Here is a 25,415-nt window from a genome sequence, read left to right as displayed (position 1 = left end):
CTCAATAAATACAGTTGAATGAATGAATGAATGAATGAGCTCGGGTTTGGTAGTCAGATGGTCATGAATTCTAATCCTGGATTGAAACCCTCAAGTGTGATCTCCCTAAAATCTCCCCTGCTCCTCTCTAGTTCCTCCGCTCCTCCTGCCCCTTCTTTAACTCTTTCATCTTTCCCTGCAGTATCTCAAGAGATCTCCCACCTCCTTTCAAAATCCACCAGCTCCGCCTACATCTCCATCCCCATCCCTTCGCACCGTATAAAACACTCTGCACTTCCCTCCCTAACCGCCATCTTCACCTGTTCACTCTCCAGTGACTTCTTCCCGACTGCTTTCAAACATGCTCATGTCCCCCCTTTCCTAAAAGAACCCTCCCTTGGCCCCACGGCTCCCTCCAGTCATCGCCCCATCTCCCTCCTACCATTCTTCTCCGCACTCCTCGGGTGAGCTGCCTTCATCCGCCGCCTCCACTTTCTCTCCTCCAATTCTCTCCCTGATCCCTTCCGATTTGGCTTCTGTCCCCTTCACTCCATGGAAACTGCTCTCTCTGAGGTCTCCAATGACCTCTTTGCCAAATCAATTGGCCTCTACTCCATCCTAACCCTCCTTGACCTCTCTGCTGCCTTCGACCCCGTGGACCACCCCTTTCCCCCGAAACGTTATCCACCACTGATGCCGTCCTCTCCTGGGTCTCCTCTTATCTCTCTGACCGCTCATTCTCAGTCTCTTTCCCAGGCTCCTTTTCTGTTTTTGTTTGGTCTTTATGGCATTTAAGCGCTTACTATGCGCCAAGCACTGTATTAAGCACAGGGGTAGATACAAGGTAATTGGATTGGACAGAGTCCCTGTCGCCATAAGGCTCACGATCTTAATCCTCATATTCCACATTAGGTAACTGAGGTCCAGAGAAGTGAAGTGACTTGCCCAAGGTCATGCAGCAGACAAGTGGTTCTCTGACTTCCAGGCCTTTGCTCTTTCCACTAGTCCACACTGCTTTCCTGCTTCTTCTGCCTCCCTAACTGTAGGGGTCCCTTAAGGACCCTTTTATTCTCCATCTCCATCTACTTCCTTGGAGAACTCATCGTTCCCACGGCTTCCACTATCATCTGTGTACGAGTGATTCCCAAATCTACATCTCCAGCCCTGACCTCTTTCCTTCTCTGCAGTCTTACATTACTTCCTCCCTTTAGGACACCTCTAATTCGATGTCCCGCCAACACCATGTCTGAAACGAAACTCCTCATCTTCCCTCCAAACTTTGTCCTCCCCACAACCTTCCCATCACTACAGACAGGCTCGCCATTGTCCCCGTTTCACAAATCCATTACCTTAGCATTTTCCTCGACTTGTCTCTTTCACCCCCATATTCATTTTATCACCAGTCCTGAAGGTTCTACTTTCACAAAATCGCTAAAATCAGCCCTTCCCTCTCCACCTAATAATAATAATGTCGGTATTCGTTAAGCGCTTACACTGTACTAAGCGCTGGAGTAGATACAGGGTAATCAGGTCGTCCCGTGTGAGGCTCACAGTCTTAATCCCCATTTACAGATGTGGGAGCAGAGGCCCAGAGAAGTGAAGTGACTTGCCCACAGTCAGCTGACAGTGGCAGGGCCGGGATTTGAATCCATGACCTCTGACTCCCGAGCCCGGGCTCTTTCCACTGGGCCACGCTGCTTCTCTTCACCTAAAAACTATTACTTGTCTGATCCAAGCACTTATCATCTCCCCTCTTGACTACTGCATCAGCCACCTCATCGACCTCCCTGCCTCTTGTCTCTCCCCGCTCCAGTCCATACTTCACTTTGCTTCCGGGATGATTTTTCTACGAAAACCCAAAGTCCATGTTTCCTCACTCTTAAAGAACTTCCAATGGTTGCCCATCCACCTCCACAGCAAACTGAAATTCCTTTCCATTGTCTCTAAAGCATTCATTCAACTTACCCCCTTCTATCTTACTTCACTGATTTCCTACTACAACCCCAACCCGCTCACTCCACTCCTCTACCACCAAGCTACTCCCGCCATTTTGATTTCGTCTATCTCATCCCTGACCCTTCGCCCGTGTTCATCCTCTGCCTGAAACTCCCTCCCCTTTCTTATCTGACAGATCATCACTCTCCTCACCTTCAAAACCTTATCGAAATGATACAGCGCGGTTTAGTGGAAAGAGCAAGGGCTTGGGAGTCAGAGGTCGTCGGTTCTAATCCCGACTCCGTCACTTGGCGGATGTGTGACTTTGGGCAAGTCACTTAACTTCTCTTTGCCTCAGTTCCCTCACTTGTAAAATGGGGTTCAAGACTGTGAGCCCCAAGTGGGACAACCTGATAACCTTGTATCTATCCCAGTGCTTAGAATGGTGCTTGGCACATAATAAGTGCTTAACAAATACCCGTCATTATTATTATTATCATTATTACCTTCTCCAAGAGGCTTTCTCCAACTAAGCCCTCACTTCCCCTACTCCCTCTCCCTTCTGCATCACCCTTACACTTGGATTTCTTCCCTTTAAGCACTTGATAGTCACTCCACGCTCACCATCTATGTATATATCCATAATTTATTTGAATTTCTCTCTCCTCATCTAGAATGCGAGCTCCTTGTGGGCAGGGAACGTGTCTATTAACTCTGTTGTACTCTCCCAAGTGCTTACTTAGTACAGGGCTCTGTACACAATAAGTGCTTTTTTAAAAAACGTTATTTGTTAAGCGCTTATTATGTGCCAGGCACTGTACTCAGCAATGAGGGGGATGAAAGGATTGAGTGGTGCTACCAGCCACGTGTGATGTTAGCCTACGTGGTTCAGCGGTCACGTAGAGTCTTACTTCGCTCGGAGGTCAGGGATGGGTAGCGACTCTGACAGAAAAATTAAGACCCAGTAATAATAATTAGTAATATAATAATAAGAGTATACGAATTCTAATACTAATAACAAGTATAATTATATTATAAAAATTCCAATATAATACTAATAATAAGTAACCCAAGAGTTTACTGTATGGTCTCCGAATGCAGAATGCTGTACTAAGCACTTGGGGGCCTCTGTGACTCTCGCAACACTTACACAACACCTCTCTGGCCCTCTGTCACCTCATCGGTAAAATGGGGATTAAGACTGAGAGCCCCATGTGGGACATGGACTGCGTCCAACCTATCTAGCTTGTATCTACCCTGGCGCTTAGTAGAGTGCCCGCACATAGAAAAAAAAAGGGGGGCCTTTCTAAGCTTTCCTATCTGCTTCCTGTCATCCAAGTCAATTTAGAGAACCGCACTGAACACTTGGGAGAGTACAGTATAACCGAGTCGGTAGAGACGTTCCCTGCCTACGAGGAGTTTCCAACCTAGAGAGGGACACAGTTATTAAAATAAATTACGGGGCTGAGGGTCGGATGAATAAAGGGTACAAATCCATTCATTCAGTGGTATTTATTGAGTGCTTACTATGTGCAGAGTACTGCACGAAGCACTTGGAATGTACAATTCGGCAACAGATAGAGACAATCCCTGCCCAATAAAGGACTCACATTCTAAACGGGGGAGACAACAGCAAAGCAAAACTGAACAAAACAAAACAAGTAATCTGGCATAGATATCATCAAGGTAAATAAAATCATAGAGATATGCACATCATTAACAAAATAAATGGAGTAATAAATAAAATATACAAATATGCACATTGCTGAGGGGAGGGAAGGGAGAAGAGCAGAGGGCGGGAGAAGGGGGAATGGGGAGGGGAGGAGGAGCAGAGGGAAAGGGGGGCTCAGTCTGGGAAGGCCTCCTGGAGGAAGTGAGCTCTCAGGAGGGCTTTGAAGAGGGGAAGAGAGTTAGTTTGGCGGAGGTGAGGAGGGAGGGCATTCCAAGACATCGGGAGGATGTGGGCCAGGGGTCGACGGTGGGACAGGTGCGAATGGGGGACCGTGAGGAGGTGAGTGAAGAGGTGAGTGGCAGAGCAGTGGAGTGTATGGGGTGGGCAGGAAAAAGAGAGAAGGGAGGTGAAGTCGGAGGGGGCAAGGCGATGGAGGGAAATCCAAGAGTAGAGTAAATACAGAAGGAAGGAGTGGGAGAAGAAGAAATGAGGGCTTAGTCGGGGAGGTCCTCTTGGAGGAGATGTGCGTTTAATAAGGCTTTGAATTTAGGGTGAACGTCTGTTAGGTATGAAGGGAGAGGGAGTTCCAGGCCATAGGCAGGTTATGGGTAGGATGAGATAGCCTTCATGAGGCCTTTGCTCAAGGAGAGTGGCCAATCTGGGAAGGCCTCTTGGAGGAGGTGTACCTTCGGTAGGGCTCTGAAGAGGGGAAGAGTGATTGTTTGGCAGATCTGAAGAGGCGTTCCAAGCCAGAGGTAGGACGTGGGCCAGGCATTGGCGACGAGACAGGCGATATAGAGGCACAGTGAGAAGGTTAGCACCAGAGGAGACAAGGACTGTGTCCAACCTGATGAGCTTGTGTCTACCCCAGCCCTTAGAACGGTGCTTGACACATAGTAAGCGCTTAACAAATACTGTCATTATTATTACTGTCTGGTCTTCTGCCATGTCACTGTTTGAGGTTGGGCTTCACTGTGTCTTCAAGTCTTTTCTTTTCCCTCCCAGCTCGCACTTGCCCCCTTGTAATTCTCCATCCGGCAGCTGTCGTTCTACCATCCCACGCCCTGCCCAGTGTAGCTCAATCCATCCATCTATCTCTTCTTGGTATTTATTGAACACCTACCGGCTATGCAGCACTCGGGAGAGTACAACTAAAGCAAGACCTATGTTCCCTGCCCTTAAGGAGCTCACAGTCTGAGGGAGATGGACACAAAGTGATCCGGAACGGTATGAGTAGGATTATGATACAGGAACTAATTCGACATGCCAGGGTGAAGTAGCTGAATTAAGGATGGTGATTGAATTCTATAAATGACCGGATAACTGTGAGGGCCTAGTGGATAGGGCGCGGGCCCGGGATTCAGAAGGACCTGGGTTCCAATGCCGACTCTGCCACTTTCACGCCGTGTGGTCTTGAGCAAGTCACTTAACGTCTCTGGGCCTCATCTGTAAAATGGGGATTAAGACTGGAAGACCCACGTAGGACAGGGACAGTGTCCAACCCCATCACCTTGCATCTACCCCAGTGCTTAGAACAGTCCTTGACACTTCATAAGCACTCTACGAATCTCATCATTACTATTATTATTGTTATCATTATTATTCCCCTCTTCCTTCTCCTCTTCCATCTCCGAGGGACCGTGAACGGTAGCCTCGTCATCTAGAAAGGCTCGGATCCTCTTTGTGACAATAATCTCTAATCCGAATTTGGGTCCGTGGGGGGCAGAGCAAAGTGATGTGACATGCAGGGTTGTGAAGTCGGTCAGATTCCTCCTTCAAGGTTAGTCCGTGACTGATATTAAGACTGTGGCTAGTAAACACGTGACTTTTAAATTTGCTCGTTAACTCTGAGCACCGTCCCGGTTTCCGCGGCCTCTCGTATTACAGCGTGATCCCGTCGCAAGGTCTCCCCCATCCTTCCCTTTGACCTGGTTCTGCGGTCTCTGTGTGCGTGTTTACAGTTCGTGTTGGATGACTGTCTCAGCCACATGACCTTTGAGGCTGGGGGTTTCTGTTCCGGCCAGGGCCCCTCTAGCCTTTCTTACGTAAGAAGAGATTCTTAGAGAAGCGGCATGACCAAGTGGAAAGACAGTGTGGGATTGGGAGTCAGAGGATCTGGGGTCTAATCCCTGCCCATTGCTCACAGTCTTAATCCCCATTTTACAGAGGAGGCCCAGAGACGTTAAGTGACTTGCTCAAGATCGCACAGCGGACAAGTGGCAGAATCGGCATTAGAACCCAGGTCCTTCTGACTCCCGGGTCCGTGCTCTATCCACTAGGCCCTGACAGTTATTCAGTCATTTACAGAATTCAACTTAAAGCAAGTCACTTAACTTCTGCCTCCGCCACTTGTCATCAATGTGACTTTGGGCAAGTCGCTTCACTTCTCTGTGCCTCAGTTACCTCATCTTTAAAACGGGGATTAAGACTGTGAGCCCCACATGGGTCAACCTGATTACCTTGTATCTACCCCAGTGCTTAGAACAGTGCTTGGCACATAGTAAGTGCTTCACAGATACCATCATTATTATTAAGTTCTATGTGGCCCAGTTTTCTCAACTCTAATAATGGAGATTCCACACACGTCATCCTTCCCATTTAAACTGTGAGCCCCACTTGGGATAGGGACTATGTCCAACCTTATTAATTTGTATATATCCCAGTTTTTTTTAATGAGATGTGTTAAGCATTTACTATGTGCCAGGCACTATGCTAAGCCCCGGCGTAGATAGACGCCAGTCAGGTTGAACACGGTCCCTGTCCCACACGGGGCTCATAGTCTGTCCCCATTTTACAGATGAGGTAACTGAGGCCCAGAGAAGGGAAGTGACTTGCCCAAGGTCACACGATAGACAAGTGGCGGAGCCGGGATTAGGTCCTTCTGACTCCCAAAGCCTGTGCTCTATCCTCTAGACTTCACTGCGTCTCTGTGGGTGTTTGACACATAATAAGCACTTGAATACAATAATAATATTAATAATGATAATCTCCACAGTGGGGGAGGCTATGAGAAGGCCCACCTCTCTTTGTTATGGATCTGACAAATACCAGTTCATGGTCATCCAGAGCTGTCTGGAAGAACAGAAGTCATGGCTTTTCACCCTCCTCTCCAGAGTTTTCCAGCCCTCTCTGTTGTTATGGAGTTTGCTACTTTTCATGTGAGAAATGAAGCTTGGGTAAGTATTGATATTTTATACGAAGACACCACATCTATGGTAAAATAATGATGTGGGCAAGGGAGACCGTTCTTAACTCTTGTAAGCCAGTGCGTTTTTGTGTGCTGTGAAATAAGGCAGTTCTATGGCAGGTTTGCACAGTCAGGGTACTTTCCATGGATGATCAACACTTGTAGGAGCTACCCAGGGTGTAAGGAGTGTGGTGTCATTTTTTTTCACAGATTATTATTATCATTATTATTATTATAAAACACTTTACAGTGTGTCAAGCACTCTTCTAAGCCCTGGGATAGATACAATTGGCAGACTAAGTTCTCCTTTTTCCTCCTCTCCGCCTCCCCTCCCCGTCGCCCCGACTCGCTCCCTTTGCTCTACTCCTCTCCCCCACTGTAGCACTTGTGTATGTATGTACATATTCACAGTAATAATTCTATTTATTTTTATTAATGATGTGTATATATCTATAATTCTATGTATTTATATTGAGGCTACTGATGCCTGTTTACTTGTTTTGCTGTCTGTCTCCCCCCTTTCTAGACTGTGAGTCTGTTGTGGGCAGGGATTGTCTCTATTTGTTGCTGAATTGTACTTCCCAAGCGCATAGTACAGTGCTCTGCACACAGTAAGTGCTCACTAAATATGACTGAAGGAATGAATGAATACGAGTTAATCAGGTCAGGCACAGTCCCTGTCCCACATGAGGCTCACAGTCTAAGTAGGAGGGAGAACAATAATAATAATAATGTTGGTATTTGTTAAGCGCTTACTATGTGCAGAGCACTGTTCTAAGCGCTGGGGTAGACACAGGGGAATCAGGTTGTCCCACGTGGGGCTCACCGTCTTAATCCCCATTTTACAGATGAGGTAACTGAGGCACAGAGAAGTTAAGTGAGTTGACCACAGTCACAAAGTGGACAAGTGGCAGAGCCGGGATTTGAACCCATGAGCTCTGACTCCAAAGCCCGTGCTCTTTCCACCGAGCCACGCTGCTTCTCCTGTGCAGATGTGGAAACTGAGGCACAGAGAAGTTGTGACTTGCCCAAGGTCACACAGCAGACAAGTGCGGAGTTGGGATTAGAGCGCAGGTGCTCTGACTCCCAGGCCCGCACTCTCTCTCTCTCCACTTGGCCACTCTGCTTCCTTGGGGCTGAAGTTCCAAGGAAGAAAAGGTTAGAACCAATTTAAGAAGAATAGGTACTTCCCCTACCCAGGGGGTGGGAAGCATATGGAATTTGTTCCCACCTGGAGTTACCCAGGGAGAACATGCCAGTTGGTCCAAGGGATGATAAATTCACATTATCAATCAGTAGTATTTACTGAGTACCTTCGTATAAAGCACTGACCTCTTAGGAGGGTAGAGTGGATTGAGCTCACCTCTTCCAGGAGGCCTCCCCAGACTGGGTCCCCCCTTTCCCTCTGCTCCTCCTCCCCTCCCCATTCCCCCCTTTCCTGCCCTCTGCTCTTCCTCCTTCCCCTCCCCTCAGCATTGTGCATATTTGTATATATATTATTACCCTATTTATTTTGTTAATGATGTGTATATCTCTATGATTCTATTTATCTTGATGATGTTGGGTTTTTTTTTGGTTCTGTTTTGCTTTGTTGTCTGTCTCCCCCATTTAGACTGTGAGCCCATTCCTGGCCAGGGACTGTCTCTATCTGTTGGCGAATTGTACATTCCAAGAGCTTAGTACAGTGCTCTGCACATCGTAAGTGCTCAATAAATACTGAATGAGTGAATTTAGAGAAGCAACGTGGTCTAGTAGAAAGAACCCAGGCTTGGTAATCAGAGGACCTGGGTTCTAATCCCTGCTCCACCACTTGTCTGCTGTGTGATCTTGAGCAAGTCACTTCAATTCTCTGGGCCTGTTCCCTTATCTGTAAAAAAGTGGATTCAGAGTATGAGCCCACTGTGGGATAGGAACTTTGTCCAACCTGGTTAACTTGTGTCTACTCCAGCTCTTAGAACAATGTTTGGCATATAGTAAGCGCTTAACAAGTACCATTATTATTATTATTATTATTAATAAGAGTAGAAAGACCAATGAGGAAAGATAGGAGGGGGAGAATTGATCGAACATCTTAAAGCAGATAGTGAGGATTTTCTGTTAGATGCAGAGGTGGATGGGCAGGCGTTCCCCTGGCCTTCCTCGGGCTCGGACTCTGGCAGAGCGGCCAGGCCCGGGTTGTTTCCACAATGGAACCGACCCCAGGCCCTGCCTCCAGGCCTTGCCATCCACTGTCGCCTCTCCCCGCTGGCCAGAGGTGCTGTGGAGCCCTGGGTCAGAATCTCCTTCAGCGGGAGTGGGGACGGGCTGCTTCGGGGCTGGGATATGGGCAGGAGTAAGCATGGGAGAGGGCACCATGTTGAGAGCTCGGGCAGCCTCAAGGCTGGCACCCCCCTCCCCGTCTCCTCAGAGATGGGAGCCCTGGTCCAGCCTCCCTCCACCTCCTTCTCCCTGGCCCCGGTGCTTGGAAAATAGTAAGCGCTTAACAATTACCATAATTATTCTTATTATTCGGGAGTCGAGCGGTAGGTGAAGCTCGGCCCGACCCTCCCCAGGTGCCTCCTCCTTCCCCTCCCGCTCCCCGGTGCCCGGACCCTGGCACTGAGCCTTTGCCCAGTGCTCAAGCCTCAGACCCCAGCTACGTGATAGCAGGGAATTGGAGATGGCGGGTTCCGATGTGCCCCGACAGTTGAGCGGAGGTTGATGGAGGCAACGACTGATCGGCTGAGGAAACAATGACAGCCCAGCAACCAGTGGAAGGCCTTGAGGGATTTGTGTCTGAGGGATCTGTGTCTGGAGGGATTGGGTAAATGGAGAAAAAAGCTATAAAAGGTCAGATTTGCATGCAACGTGTGCTCAGCGGCTTCCCCCGACCCCCACCACCGACGTACTGGGAAGTACGTTGTTGTATTCCACTCTCCCAAGAGCTTATTACAGTGCTTCACACAGAGTAAGTGCTCAGTAAACAATAATAATAATGATGGTATTTGATGATGGTATTTATTAAGCACTTATTCTGTGCCAGGCACTGTATTAAATACTGGGGTGGATACAAGCAAATCGAGTTGGACACAGTCCCTGTCCCACGTGGGGCTTACAGTCTCAATCCCCATTTTACAGATGAGGTAACTGAAGTCCAGAGAAGTGACTTGCTCCAGGTCACCTAGCAGACAAGTGGCGGAGCCAGGTTTAGAGCCCATGACCTTCCGACATCCAGGCCTGCACTCTATCCACTATGCCATGCTGCTTCTCAATACAAAAGAATGTGTGAATGAATGGGATGTTCCAGAAGGGAATGGGAATACAGGCACTCAGATTGGAACAAGCTACTGTTTGGGTGATTTGGAGATTTCTGAGGAGTGGGGAGGCAAGGAACTGTCCGTCCTTTTAGAAAAATGATCCGGCCAGCACAGGGAAGTATGGACTGGAGAGGGGAGAGACAGGAGGCAAGGAGGTCAGCAAAGGAGGCCGATACAGAAATCAAGGCAGGTTAGGATAAATGGTTGTGTCGGTATGGTAGCAGACTGGGTGGAGAAGGGTGGATTCTAGAGATGTGTAGGTAGAACTGACAGGATTTGGTGACTGAATATGCGAAAGATTATGAGTATGAATAAGAGAGATGAATCAAGGATAATGGCAAGGTTACAGACTTGTGAGACAGGGAGCACTGTTCGTGTTGACTACGGCAATGTGGGATTCAGTGGAAGGAGAGGGCTTGGGTGGGAAGATGAAATGCTCTCTTTCGAACATTTGAAGTGTGAGGCGTCGGCGAGACATTCAGATAGAGATGTCCTGAAAGGAGAAGGAAGTGGGGTACTGTAGAGAAGGAGAGAGATCAGGGTTGGAGAAGTAGATTTGGGATTCAGTCCCTTAGGGATGGTGACTGAAGCCGTGGGAGTGAACGAGTTCTCCCGGGGAGTGGGTGGAGGTGGAGAATACAAGGGGAGTGAGAAATGAATCCTGAGGGATCCCACAGTTAGAGAGACAGAGAGAGGCAGAGGAGGAGCCTGCCCAGAAGAGAGAGTAGGCCCACCCCCAGGAGAAGGGGGTGGTCCAGTGTTGAAGACAACTAAGAGGTCAAGGAGCATTAGAATGGAGCAGTATGGCCTAGTGGAAAGAGCACGGATATGGGAGTCGGAGGGCCTAGGTTGTAATCCCAACTCCGTCATTTTTCTGCTTGGTGACCTTAGGCAAACCACTTCTCAATTACCTCACCTGAAAAATGGGGATTAAGAATGTGAGCCCTGGGAGGGACGGGGACTGAATCCAACCTGATTATCTCACCCAGTGCTTAGTGCAGTGCCTGGCACAGAGCAAGTGTTTAACAGATAACGTTAAAAAAACAGTAGAAGCCATTGGATTTGGCAGTTAGGAGGTCACTGATGACCTTTGATCGGGCAGTTTCTGTGGATTGAAGGGGGAGGAAGCCAGATTGCAGACATCAAGGAGAGAATTGGAGGAAGGAGTAGCAGATATAGACAACTCACTCCGGGAGTTTGGAGAGGAATCGGAGGCGCGAGATAAGATTACTGGAGGGAGCCTTGGAGTCAAGGAAGGATTTTATTAGGATAGGGTTTACACAGGCAAGTTTTAAGCAGTGGGAAGGAGCCATTGGAAAGTGGACAGTTGAAGTAGGCGGTCAGGGAAGGGAGAAGGGAGGGGGCAAATGTTTTGATAAGGAGCAAAGGGATGGGGTCATAGATACAGGTGGAGGGGGGAGAATTTGAGAGGAGGCAAGAGACACTGCTGGGAAGGACGGAAGAAGAGGAAAGTGGGACTAAAGAGGAGCAGAGGAGATTTTAGGGAGATCTTGCCCGATGGCAAGATCATTAGGGGGCAACAGATGTGGGGGCAGGAAGATGGGGGAATTAAATGAAACGGCTGGTGAGGGCAATGGGCAAGGGAGTTCATAAGGATGGAAGGGTACTGTAGCTGCGTGGAGGAGAAGTCAGAGTTAAGGGAGCCAGGAGAGAGAGTGATTGACAGAACAAACCACGACCACTGCAACAAATGCAAGTGGAGAATGTAGGTGTCAACCTTCCTTTTGAGTGCGAGTGATAAAAAGGCAGGGTTTTTTTTTTAGGATAATTAATGTGGTATTAAACACTTACTATGCACCAAACACTTTATTAAGTGCTGGAGTAGATACAATGAAGTCAGATCAGACCCAATCCCTGTCCCACTTGGGGCTCACATTCTAAGGGGGAGGGAGAACATATATTTAGCCCCCACTTTCCAGATAAGGAAGCTGAATCCCTGGACAGTTAAGCGACTGGCCCCAAATCACACAGCAAGCGGTGGAGCCGGGATTAGAACCCAGGACTCCCGACCCCCGGGCCTGCGTTCTTTCCATTCGGGCCACGCTGTTCGGTTTCGGTTTGGTTGGCTACTAAGCAGGCCGCAGTTGCCCCGGGGGGCCTGAATGGCTTACATCTCCTCCTGGAGCTGGTTCTGACTATTTAGGACCATAATTGATCGGTTGCCTAAAGCTAGATGGGAAATTGCTCCTCTCACCGGTGATCGAAAAGGCACTGAGTCAATGGCATAAGGCCGCAGAGCCCTGTGCGGTGAGGCTGACAGGTTGAAAGTGATAGACGGGAACTACGATAGCTTCCGCTCTCAGTCTTCACTTGGTCGTGACCCAGATGCTGTGACTAAGAGGCCATCGCGAGCGACTTACGGCAGATCCTCTGGCTAACCCAGTTAGCTCATCCCCCCGCCAAGTTAAATGGGAAGCCTCGGGCCGCCGCCAGCACGGATGACCTCTTGGGTCTTTTTAAAAAAATATATTTGTTTTTTATGGTATCCGTGAAGCGTTTACTACATACCAAGCACTGTACTAAGCTCTGGGGTAGATAGAAGCTAATCGGGTTGGATACGGTCCCTGTCCCACATGGGGCTCGTAGTCTTCCTCCCCATTTTTCAGACGAGAGAACTGAGACCCAGAGAGGATAAATGACTTGCCCAAGGTTACGCAATGGACTAGTGGCGGAGCTGGGATTAGAACCCACATCCTTCTGACTCCCAGGCCCAGTCATTTAGTTTTAGGCATCACCGTCAGCACTGGGGTAGATTTCCTGAGCATCATTCATTCATTCATTCAATAGTATTTATTGAGCGCCCACTATGTGCAGAGCACTGTACTAAGCGCTTGGAACGGACAAATCGATAACAGATAGAGACAGTCCCTGCCCTCTGACGGGCTTACGGTCTCATCGGGGGAGCATCACAGCTTACGAAATGCAGAACCTCAAACTTGCCTCACGGCAATGATTCGTCCACCTCCTCAGTAAACCAGAAACCCCTGCTCAATCTGTACTCTCCCCACTGTCTATCCTCACTCCTATATTCCAGTCTGCGCACTCTGCTCCACTCACACCAACCCACTTACTACGACTACTATTCGGGCTCCGCCACTCGTCTGCTGTGTGACCTTGTGCAAGTCACTTCACTTCTCTGGGCCTCAGTTACCTCATCCGTAAAACGGGGATGAAGAATGTGAGCCCCACGTGGGACAGATACCCAATTTGCTGGTATCTACCCCAGTGCTTAATATAGTGCCTCGCACAAAGAAAGCGCTTAACAATACCATAATTATTCTTATTATCATTACTACTACTTCTGTGTCCTTTGGGCGTTCGGTTTTTGCCCCACCATCAGCCCTGCAGCACCTATATACATTTTTATAAATTATGAATTTTAAATGATTTATTTAAATAAATGTTTGTCTCCTCCCACCCCCAGACTGTAAGTTCATTGCAAAAAGAGAGCTTGACTACTAACTCTGTTTTAGTGTATCCTTTGTAGTGCTTTGTACAGTTCTCTGCACACAGTAAGCGTTCAATAATTACCATTGATTGATAGTATTTATAAATGCCAACTGTTTTATCAAGCACCAGGGTAGATACGTAATAATTAAGCCAGTCACAATCTCTTTTCCCTTGGGAGCTCCTAGTCTAAATAGGAAGGAGAACAGGTGTTAAACACCATTTTACACAGAAGGAAACCGAGGCTCAGAGAAGTGGGGTGACTTGCCCAAGGTCACACAGGAGGCAAGTGGAAGAGCTGGGCTTAGAACCCAGATTACCTGGCTCCCAGGCCCATACCCTTCCCACTAGAACACTCTGCTACTATTGATCTATTGACTGTAAGCTCACCGTGATCGGAGAACATGTCTACCAACTCTATTAAATGGAATTCCCCCAAGTGCTCAGTACACAGAAAACACTCAGTTAATACCATCGATTGATTAATTGTTTGAACTGAGCCTCTCTAACTGTATCTAGGCCCAAACTGAGAATTTCCCAAAAAGAATCTAGAAACCGGGAGCTGAGGGGTTAGTGCGGGCACGGTCTCAAGTCAGTCATTTGTGATCGATCGATTGATTGATGGAAGAGGATGTTGGTGTTCGAAGTTGTTGGCATTGGCTTTGGGGCTCCTGCTGGCCTCCAGTGAGAGATATGGCAATCTCAGCATGGAAGGTCATTCAAGAGCTTGTGTTGAGCTGAGCTCCATAACCTGCAATGGAGAGCATTTATCGAGCACCCCCCCGTGCAGATCACCGCGCCAAGTGGTTGGGGGAGTGCAACGGGACACCATGTTAAGCCCCTGGAGAAGTGTCCCATTGAAACACTGTACATTGGAGCACCGTATTAAGCAGTTTGGAGATAGTGGAGCACTGGATTAAGCAGGTTGGGGAGGGGTAGAGCGGAGATCCTATCAAGCAGTTGGGGAAGTACAGTGGAGCGCAGTATTAAGCCCTTGGGAGATTCATTCATTCCTGCATGCAGAGCGATGTTCAGTCAATAGTATTTATTGAGCGCTTACTATGTGCAGAGCACTGTACTAAGCACTTGGAATGTATAATTCGGCAACAGATAGAGACGATCCCTGCCCAATGAATGCCCTGCTCGCATTCTAAACTGGGGAGACAGACAGCAAAACAAAACAGAACAAAACAAAAACAGGACAACATCATCAAGATAAATAGAATCAAAGAGATATACACCTCATTAACAAAATAAATAGGGTAATAATATATACAAATGAGCACGGCGCTGAGGGGACGGGAAGGGGGAAGAGCAGAGGGTGGGGAGAGAGGAAGAGGAGCAGAGGGAAAGGGGGGGCTCAGTCTGGGAAGGCCTCCTGGGGGAGGTGAGCTCCTGGAGGGGGTGAGGTGAGATCTGCTACTTCTGTTGGATTGTACTCTTCCAAGCACTTAATACGGTGCTCTACACATACTAAGTGCTCAGTAAATACGATCGACTGATCGAGCATCATCATCAATGGCTTTTGTTGAGTTCTTCTTATTTGCAGAGCACTATACTGAATGCTTGGGACCGTAAGCTCCCTGTGGGCAGGGAATGTGTCTACCAGCTCTGTTAAGTTGTACTCTCCCAAATGCTTATTATAGTGCTCTGCACACAGTAAGCGCTCAGTCGATACAGTTGATGGATGGATTGGAGAGAACAACGCAACAGAGTTGGCAGGCAAGTTCCCCGCCCACAGAAGGGGGGCTGTGGGTGGAAGGTGGGGAGACGGGGTACCTCCCTGGGGCCGTCATCCCTGGGAAACAGAGTCCTGGAAGGTCACCCGGCCTTCCCCTTTCACGACACTCCTGACCCCTCTCCAACCAGGGGGGGAGGGTCATCAACCTCTCCCTCCGTGCGACCCCCTTTTCCTCCCAAGGCCTGAGCCCTGCTAGAAGGAATGTCCGGGAAATGAATCCCTGGAAGCTGTTCCCATCTCGGGGACGGATCTGCCCAATCTGCCCCTCTGAGTATTCTCCCCTCCTCTCCCCTCCCGAGCAGCCAGAGGGGATGGAATCCAGCTCTTCCATCTGAGTCCAAGAGGAATGACCGAAAGCCGCCCCCGGCACTCAGTCTGCAAGCACAGCAGTTTCTGCAATCCTAGAAGTCACAATTCCTCCAGCCCCACTGGAGGGCGGTAAGGGATCAAAGAGGGAAAAGTGCAAAGTGTGAATAATAATTATGGCATTTATTAAGCGCTTACTATATGATGTTATTTGTTAAGCGCTTACTCTGTGCAGAGCACTGTTCTAAGCGCTGCAGTAGATACAGGGTCATCAGGTTGTCCCACGTGAGGCTCACAGTTAATCCCCATTTTACAGATGAGGTCACTGAGGCACAGAGAAGTTAAGAGACTTGCCCACAGTCACACAGCTGACAAGTGGCAGAGGCGGGATTCGAACCCATGACCTCTAACTCCCAAGCCCGGGCTCTTTCCACACTGAGCCACGTGCTTACTTTAGGCTAAGCATCAGGATGTGAAGTTATCAGATCGGACACAGTCCCTGTCCCACATAGGGTTCACAGTCTGCCTCATCCCCATTTTACAGGCAAGGAAACTGAGGCCCAGAAAGGTTAAGTGACTTGCCCAAAATCACAGTGCAGGCCAGGACGGGACGGGGTCGTCCGATTCTCCGTTAGTTATCCTGTCTTGATTTCTTTGGAGATGCGCACCCTTGTCGGGGAAGAATCAATCAATCGGTGCTATTTATTGAGCACTTACTATAAGCAGAGCACTGTACTAAGTGCTTGGGAGAGTAGCATTAATACTAATTGTGGTATTTGTTAAGCGCTTACTATACGCCAAGCCCTGTTTTTAAGCACTGGGATAGATACAAGCTACTCAGGATGGACACAGTCCGTGTCCCCCATGGGGCTCACAGTCGGTCCCCATTTTACAGATGAGGGAACCGAGGCACAGGGAAGTGCTTTGCCTAAATTTACACAGCAGAGAAGTGGCAGAGTCAGGTTTAGAACCCAGGTCTTCCTGATGCCCAGGTCCGTGCTCTATCCACTAAGCCATGCTGCTTCTTCCTGCTTTATGTCCACAGCGGCAGAGAATAAGGTGGTGGCCGTAAATGCTGGGGGCGGGGGGCAGCGTTGACGGTCAGTCAGTTACACTTACTAAGTTCTTACTTTGTGCAGGGCACTGTACTAAATGCTTGGGAGAGTACAACCCAACAATATAAGAGACGCATTCCCTGACTAAGAGTTGACGGTCTAGAGGGGGAGACCAACGTCAAACAGTTGTGGTTATCGTGGGGTGAAAGCAGCCGAGGCTGGGGCTGTTGAGAGAGAGGAGGAGGAGGAGAGGGGTGTCTACCATTTAAGCCCCCCGCCGTTGCTCATCACTCCTGGCCTTTTTCCTGGGCTTGGATCTAGGCCAGCAGCATGGCATAGTGGATGGAGCACCAGTTTGGGAATCAGAAGGTCCTGGGTTCTAATCCCTGCTCCCCCACTTGTCTGCTGTATGACCTTGCGCGAGTCACTTCACTTCTCTGTCCCTCAGTTACCTCATCTGTAAAATGGAGATTGAGACTGTGAGCCCCTAGGGGGACGGGGACTGTGTCCCACCTGATTTGCTCGTATCCACACCGGCTCTTAGAACAGTGCCTGGCACAAAGTAAATGCTTAACATTCATTCATTCAGTAGTATTTATTGAGCGCTTGCTATGTGCAGAGCACTGTACTAAGCGCTTGGAATGTACAGTTAGGCAACAGATTGAGACAATCCCTGCCCAGTGACGGGCTCACGGTCTAAACGGGGGAGACAGCAAAGCAAAACAGAACCAAACAAGACAGCATCATCAATATAAATAGAATCAAGGAGATATACACCTCATTAACAAGATATATAGGATGATAAATAATATATACAAATGAGCACAGTGCTGAGGGGAGGGGAAGGGGGAAGAGCAGAGGGCGGGAGGGGAGGGGGGAAGAGGGAAAGGGGGGGGCTCAGTCTGGGAAGGAATAGCACGATTATTACGATCTAGGCTAAGCAGCTGAGCGGAGCGTGTGGTTTGGTGTAGCCAACCTCTGCCAGTGCCCCCGTGTCCCTGCCGGGAAGCGGTCGTTGATTACATCAGCCTCTGGCGTCAGCTGTGGCTTCCCAGGTTGGGGCAGGTCAGGGCTGTGAGGCTTCGGGAGGCCTGATTCTCAGTTAGCTCCCCGGAAGGTTTGACTTCTAAATCTTCGCCTCCATCTCTTGCCCAGCAAGGGCTCTGCGGAGATGGGGAGGCCCATCGAGGCAGGGGAGAGTCCCGCTGGGAGGCAGCAGCTCCTCCCCACCCTGCCCTGCCCGGGATGGCCACGCTCGCTCGGGATCGGCCCGAGCTGACCCTGTCAGAATCAATCGGTCGTATTGATTGAGTGCTTACTGTGCACACGGCGTAGTAATAATAATAATCACTGTACTTGTTAAGCACTTACTAGGTGCCGAACACCGTTCTAAGCGCTGGGATAGATACAAGGTAATCAGGTTGGACCCAGTCCCTGTCCCCCATGGGGCTCCCACTCTAAATCCCCATTTTACAGATGAGGGAACTGAGGCCCAGGGAAGTGAAATGACTCACTCAGGGTCCCACAGCAGACAAGTGGTGGAGCCGGGATTAGAACCCGGGTCCTCCTGACTCCCAGGCCCGTGCTCTATCCATTAGGCCACACTGCTTCGGGCCTAGCTGGATAGTCCCCCCCACACCTCCCATACCCCGGACTCAAAAAACATTTGGCGGGTGGCAGGAAAGGATGTGCCAGGAGAGGGATTGGACTTTTTACCTCCTGCCCCGGCTAGATCCAGCAGGGATAGCGGGAGCTGATGCGATCCTGGGCAGGCTTCTAATAGGAGCAAACTGAGAGGCGTCCCTGCGGCCTGGGGTCCGGTGGTCAAGGAGGGACTTTATTAAAAAAGTGTCGCCTCAGATTCTTCGTTTTATTGTGCTGCTGCCCCAGGCTGAAAGGCAAACGGTCAATCACCGGTAGAGATGAAGATCAACGGTCAGATATGAAAACCCTTAGAGAAGCAGCTTCTGGCTCCCCTCCATCCATCCAAAGCCAAAGGACCCGCTGGACTGTGCCATGAAAGGTGTCTTGAGTGCATTCATTCCGCACCCCCCGCAGACTTAGAGATCTGACAGTGCTTCAAAATCCTGAGATAAGTTGGTATTTGTTAAGCGCTTACTATGTGCAGAGCACTCTTCTAAGCGCTGGGGTAGATACGGGGGCATGGGGTTGTCCCACGTGAAGCTCACAGTCTTAATCCCCATTTTACAGAGGAGGTCACTGAGGCCCAGAGAAGTGAAGTGACTTGCCCACAGTCCCACAGCTGACAGGTGGCAGAGCCGGGATTCGAACCCATGATCTCCGACTCCCCAGCCCGGGCTCTTTCCACGGAGCCACGCTGCTTCCCGAGTGGGCCGCTCGGGGTGGTTGGGTGTGACTTTTATCACGGAAACCCTCTAGGACCGAGCCACCGAGATCATTTTTCTCGGAGGGGTACGACAGCGTCTTGGGTCATTTCCTCCCGGGTGCGCGCGTGTGTGTCTCTCTGCTCAAACGCCGTTAGGTGTTGCCTCTCTCTCGGCCAGTGTGTGTTTTGTATTCATTTATTTATTCAATCATATGGAACGCTTACTGCGCGCACCCGTGTGAGTGAACTTCCTGGGGGGAGGTGAGAGGCTGCTGAAAGAAGGGGATCCGTATTACGGGCGTGTCGACGGAGACTGTGTATTCCCAGCGACAGCAGCTACGTGCGATAATAGTAACCACGGTCGTATTTGTTAAGCTCTTACCCGGTGCCAGGCACCGCGCTAAGGGTTGGGATGGATACGCTGTAACCGGGTCGGACACAGCCCCTGTGTGGGCTAGGAGTTCTGCAAAGTAGGATTACTCGGGATGTCTTGGCTGTGGGATTAAGAAGAACGGTAAGAATAATAATGACAGTAAGGATGATTATGGTATTTGGTAAGCACGTTACTAGACTGTGGGCTTGCGGTGGGCAGGGATTGTCCCTCTTTATTGCTGTGCTGTACTTTCCCAAGCGCTTAGTACAGTGCTCCGCACACAGGGTTGGACATAGTCCCCGTCCCACCCGGGGCTCACAGTCTCAATCCCCACATGAGGTAACCGGGCCCAGAGAAGTGAAGCGACCTGCCCGAGGTCAAGCAGCGGACGAGTGGCGGAGCCGCATTAGAACCCCTGACCTTCCGACTCTCAGGCCCGTCCTCTAGCCACTACGCAGTATGTTGGGAGGGGGGTGGGCAGACCTTCCTCTCCCCTTCCTCACCCAGAGCCCCTCGCCTCCTCGTCGTCGTCGTCCTCCTCCCCCTCCAAGGTCCCGGGGCCTGCGGCTGGGGGCAGGGGTTGCGTCCGCACCGGGGCAGCGGCGGAGGGCGAGTCCGGGTTCCCGGCCGGCTCGGACGATGTCGGCCCCGCTGTAGCTGGTTGAAGGGGACCAAACCTCTCAGGCAGACGGACTTGGTTCCGTTTGACCAGCCAGAGCAGGGTTCAGCCGCGGGGCCGAGCGGGAGGGGCAGCTCCCGGAGACCCTCGGCCTGGCTTCAGCTCCGCCGCCGGAACGGACCCGGAGCAGAGAGGGGGCACGATTGATAATAATCACGATAACGATAATAAACCGTGGTCTTGGTGTTACGTGTCAAGCACCGAGCTGGACACAAGCGAGTCAAATTGGCCAGAGTCCCTGTCCCGCATGGGGCTCACGGTCTCATTTCGAAGTGAAGTGAGTTGCCCAAGGTCACGCGGCGGACACGTGGCGGAGCCGGGATTAGAACGCAGGTCTTCTGACCTCCGGGCCTGTGCTCTATCCAGGATCGCGGCCTCGTCCCCTCCCTGACCCGCCCCCTGCCACTCCAAACCAGTCATCAGCTGCTCTGCTAGAGACAATCCCCCTCCAGAGTGCATCTGTCTCTCCCCTTCTCCTCGGTCACTCTGAGATCACCCGTCAGCTGTCCATCAGGTGCCCGCAGCTCCCTTCCCTCCCTCTGGCCTCTCCACCCCAACCCCAGCTGTACCTGGGGGGGGTGGGGCGGGGGGGGGGGGGAGACAGCTGCCTCTCAAAGATCCAGGAAGCAGCCCAGGCAGCCTGAAACGTGGACAAAAGCAGCATTTTTCTCAAGCAGGTGGGTCGTTCCCCCCCCACCCGCCAACCCCAACGGCGTATGCGTGTCCTCGTTAGGGAGCTGACTAAGCTCCAGCTCAGAGAGGTCCCTTGGGCCGCCCCTCGCAGAATGCCTGGCGAGCCCACCTGCCTCTCCCCAGATGCCGGGCTGGTCATTAGCCAGACTGCCTGGCGGCCCCCCCCCCCCCCCCCCCCGGCTCATTAGGAGACCCCCACAGCATCTCTCTCGCTTCCTGACTGGGGAAAAGGCGGTCCAGGGAAGCCCGGAGACTTGGCCCAGATCACTGAGCCCCCGGGTGGGACCCGCCCGCCCACCGAAGCGTGGCTCGGTGGAAAGAGCCTGGGCTTCGGAGTCGGGGGGCATGGGTTCGACTCCCGGCTCCGCCACTTGTCAGCCGGGTGACCGTGGGCGAGTCGCTTCGCTTCTCTGGGCCTCAGTGACCTCATCTGTAAAATGGGGATTAACGGTGAGCCTCCCGTGGGACAACCTGATGACCCCGTATCTACCCCAGCGCTCAGCACAGTGCTCTGCACAGAGTAAGCGCTTAACAAATACCAACATTATTGTTATTAACCCTCAGTCGGCACTGCTCGGCGTCACCTCCTCGGTCAGTCAGTTGTATTTACTGATCGATTACCGTGTGCGGAGCGCTGTAATAAGCGCTTGGGAGAGTAGGATATAACAATAAAGAGACACATTCCCTGCCCGCAAGGAGCTTACAGTCTAGAAGAGAGTTAGAACCGCTCAACCCACCTCTTCCCCCTCCGCCTCTACCTCTGCCCCGCTCTTCGTCTCCTGGGGCTCTAGGATCAAACCCCCTTCCCGCCTCCCCCAACGCACACACACGCACAAACCCTTTGCTTTCTTGTCATGATCGTTCTGGGCTCCCTCGTGTTGCCCCTCGCGTGCGTTCATTCATCCCGTCGTATTTATTTAGTGCTTCCCGCGCGCAGAGCGCTGTACTAAGTGCTTGGGAGAGGACAGTAGGACAATAAATAGATACGTCCCCTGCCCACAGTGAATTTACAGACTGGCGGGGATGGGCCATGGAATCAGGACAGTGCTCTCTACTTGGTGCTTGGGAACCTACAGAACTATGAGCAAGTCGTCTTGGCCCCCAGGAGCGGACATTCCAACGGAGAATACGGTAAATTGACGAATATACTCTAGTTAATCCCTTGTATTGAGTGAGCACTTACTGTGTTTATTCATTCAGTAGTATTTATTGAGCGCTTCCTAAGGGCCGAGCACTGTACCAAGCACTTGGAATGTAATAATAACAATAATAATGTCGGTATTTGTTAAGCGCCTACTGTGTGCCGAGCACTGTTCCAAGCGCTGGGGTAGACGCAGGGGAATCGGGTCGCCCCACGTGGGGCTCACAGTTTTAATCCCCGTTTTACAGATGAGGTAACTGAGGCACCGAGAAGTGAAGTGACTTGCCCAAAGTCACACAGCTGACAAGGGGCCGAGCCGGGATCCGAACTCATGACCTCTGACCCCAAAGCCCGTGCTCTTTCCACGGAGCCACGAATTCGGCAACAACTAGAGACGATCCCTGCCCAGTGACGGGCTTACAGTCTAATCGACTGTACTAATCGACTAGTACTGTGTGCACAGCACTGCGCTAAATGCTTGGGAAAATACAATATAACACTCTCTATAGCAGATTCAGATGAATAAATAAATAATGAGAAGCAACGAGGTATTCGTTAAGCACTTACTACATGCCAAGCACTGGGTTAGATAGAAGGTAATCTTAACTTAGAAGCAGCGTGGCTTGGTGGAAAGAGGACGGGCCTAGAAGTCAGAGACTTGGGTTCTAACTCCATCTCTGCCACTTGTCTGCTGTGTGACCTTGGACAAGTCACTTAACTGCTCTGTGCCTCAGGTACTTTATCTGTAAACTGGGGATTAAATCCCCCTCCTAATCTAGAATGTGAGCCCCATATGGGACAGGGACTGTGTCCGACCTAATTAATCTGTATCTACCCCAACACTTTGATCAGCGCTTGGTAATTTCTAAGTGCTTAACGAGTAGCATAATCCTTATAATCAGACCAGATACATTCCCTGTGTCAAGTGAGTTCACAGTGCTGTCTGGTGGGTAGAACATGGACCTGAGAGTCAGAAGGATCTGGGTTCTGATCCTCCACGTGTCTGCTGTGTGACCTTGCGCAAGTCACTTCACTGTGCCTCATTTACCGCTTCTGTAAAATGGGGATTAAGACCGTGAGCTTGTATTGGCTCGTATTCACCCCGGCACTTAGAACAGAGCACGTAGTAAGTGCTTAACAAATACCACAGTTATTATTGTTATTATTAGTAAAGCTAATGTAAACTGTGGTAAGCTACATTTTCCCTTTTTTAAAAGGCTAATAGCTAGGAGGATACTAGTGTAGGTGGGTCTGGGGAGGACAGAGCCCCTCTTGGCTTCTCCCTCTCGGCATATCTCCTAGATTCTATTGATCTTGATCATGTTGTCTCGTTTCTTCTCTTTTGCTTTGCCGTCTGTCTCCCCCGTTTTTAGAGGTCATGGGTTCTAATCCCGGCTCCTCCACTTGTCAGCTGTGTGACTTTGGGCAAGTCACTTCACTTCTCTGTGCCTCAGTTACCTCATCTGGAAAAGGGGGATGGAAACTGTGAGCCCCACGTGGGACAGCCTGTTTACCTTGTGTCTACCCGGCGCTTAGAACCGCGCTTGGCACATAGTAAGCGCTTAACAAATACCAAATTATTATTATTTAGACCGTGAGCCCGTCAATGGGCGGGGATTGTCTCCGCTGCTGAATTGTACATTCCAAACGCTGAGGGCAGTGCTCTGCACATAGTAAGCGCTCCATAAATACCACTGAATGAATGGGGAAGCAGCGCGGCTTAGTGGAAAGAGCCTGGGCTTCGCAGTCGGAGGTCATGGGTTCGAATCCCGGCTCTGCCACTTGGCTGCCGGGTGACTGTGGGCGAGTCACTTCACTTCTCTGGGCCTCAGTGACCTCATCTGTAAAATGGGGATTAACGGCGAGCCTCCCGTGGGACAACCTGATGACCCTGTATCTACCCCGGCGCTTAGAGCAGTGCACGGCACGTAGTAAGCGCTAAACAAATACCAGCATTGTTAATGAATGAGGCCTGGCAGAACGTCCTCTACGGTGTGTTGTCTGGGGCACAGGAGAAGCTCCCCATGCTGGTATGGGGAACCTGGACAGAGGCCTCCAGAGATGCTGACTCCACCCTGCCCGCCCAAACCACACCCTCTCTTCCAGGCTGAAGCGGAGGCTCCCTCAGGGACGTGGTGGGAAGACATCCATCGGCCACTAACGTCCTCATTCTCCCGAGAAAGCGTGCGGTCAGATGGGAGCCTTTCCCGCTCCCTCTTCGAGGGCAAGAGGGAGGCCGGGGCCTGGGAAGATAAGCAGAGATGGAGCCTGTGAACGACGCAGGCTGAGATTTGGCGTGCTGTGCGTGGCGAGGCCCAAATGAATGAATCTCTCTCAATCTTCCCGTCAGGCCCAGCTGCCAAGGAGAGCGCCGGTTTCTGGGGCAGCCCTCGTCTGAACGTTTGGAAGAGACGTCGAGGGTCAGGCACCCAGCTTTCCGCCACCTCCATGTGTCAGTCAGTCAGTCGATCGTATTCACGGAGCGCTTACTGCATGCAGGACCCTGTACTAAGTGCTTGGGAGAGTACGATACACCAATGAACCACGCACCTTCCCTGCCCACAACAAGTCAGTGAGTCGATCGTATTTATTGAGCTCTTACTGTGTGCAGAGCACTCTGCTAAGCGCTGGGAGAGGACAGTACACCAATAAACAGACACATTCCCTTCCCACAACAAACTTACACGTGGGTCTTCGGCCGGGGAGGGGAGCTGAGGCGGCCGGGAGGGCTCTGGCCCGAAACCACACACTTCCTTACATTCCATAGCAGCGTAATCCATATGGGGATATAAAGAAGCATGTTGTCTCGGAGAGCAGTTGGCCGGGGCGGCCTCCTCAGGCGAGATTCGCTGGCTTTGCTGCCTCGACGGAGGGAATCGGAGCAGTTATTTGTCAGCCTTACCGGTGAATTTTCCCTCAAGGAAACGGTTCTGCTAGCAGCAATACTTTAGGGCAGCAGCCTGGTCTGGTGGAAGAGCGGAGGATTCTAATCCTGCCCCTCCACTTGCCTGCTCTGTGACCTTGGGCAGGCCACAGTTTCTCTGAGCCTCAGTTCCCTCATCTGCAAAATGGAGATTCAATATATGTGCTCCCTCCTAGTTAGAATGTAAGCCCCACGTGGGACTTGACGATCTCATATCTACCCCAGCGTTTAGTACAGTGTGCCAAGCACAGTACGCGCTTAACCAATAACCACAGTTATTGTTATTGGCACTCTGGGATATGGTCCAGGGAAGAGAGTTTGAGCTGGAGTCCCAGGACCAAATCCCGGCTGGCCTTTTGCTCCTCTTGGCCTCAATTTCCCACTCTGTAAATTGGGGGAGGATAAACCGGGCCTCACAGAACGCAGTGAGGGAGCAATAAGTAAAAGCCCTTTGAGTTCACAGTTCACAGTTAGAAAGGCTGTTAAATAGAGGAACCTCAGGGTACTTCTCGGCCGTGTCGTTGGGACCCTCTCGCAGGCCACCTGTAACCGCTGTCCCTTCCTTCCTAATCGATCGGTGGTATATAACGAATGTTTACTGTGTACCACGCACTGTACTA

The 25,415-nt window shown here is 50.7% G+C and overlaps 2 non-coding genes across 2 annotated transcripts; both read right to left on the bottom strand.

The window, feature by feature from the left end:
- Positions 1-19,992: 19,992 nt before the first annotated feature.
- On the bottom strand, positions 19,993-20,090 carry MIR133B (microRNA mir-133b). Its single transcript, NR_034739.1, has one exon. It is a non-coding gene; the product is annotated as a microRNA mir-133b (primary transcript).
- Positions 20,091-24,586: 4,496 nt separating this feature from the next.
- On the bottom strand, positions 24,587-24,708 carry MIR206 (microRNA mir-206). The gene has a single exon (NR_034738.1). It is a non-coding gene; the product is annotated as a microRNA mir-206 (primary transcript).
- Positions 24,709-25,415: the final 707 nt, after the last annotated feature.

The sequence above is a fragment of the Ornithorhynchus anatinus genome, chromosome X1, assembly GCF_004115215.2.
Source record: "Ornithorhynchus anatinus isolate Pmale09 chromosome X1, mOrnAna1.pri.v4, whole genome shotgun sequence".
Classification (NCBI taxonomy): domain Eukaryota; kingdom Metazoa; phylum Chordata; class Mammalia; order Monotremata; family Ornithorhynchidae; genus Ornithorhynchus; species Ornithorhynchus anatinus.
The sequence above is the reverse complement of the archived record's forward strand: the minus strand, read 5'-3'. Positions and strand labels throughout refer to the sequence as shown.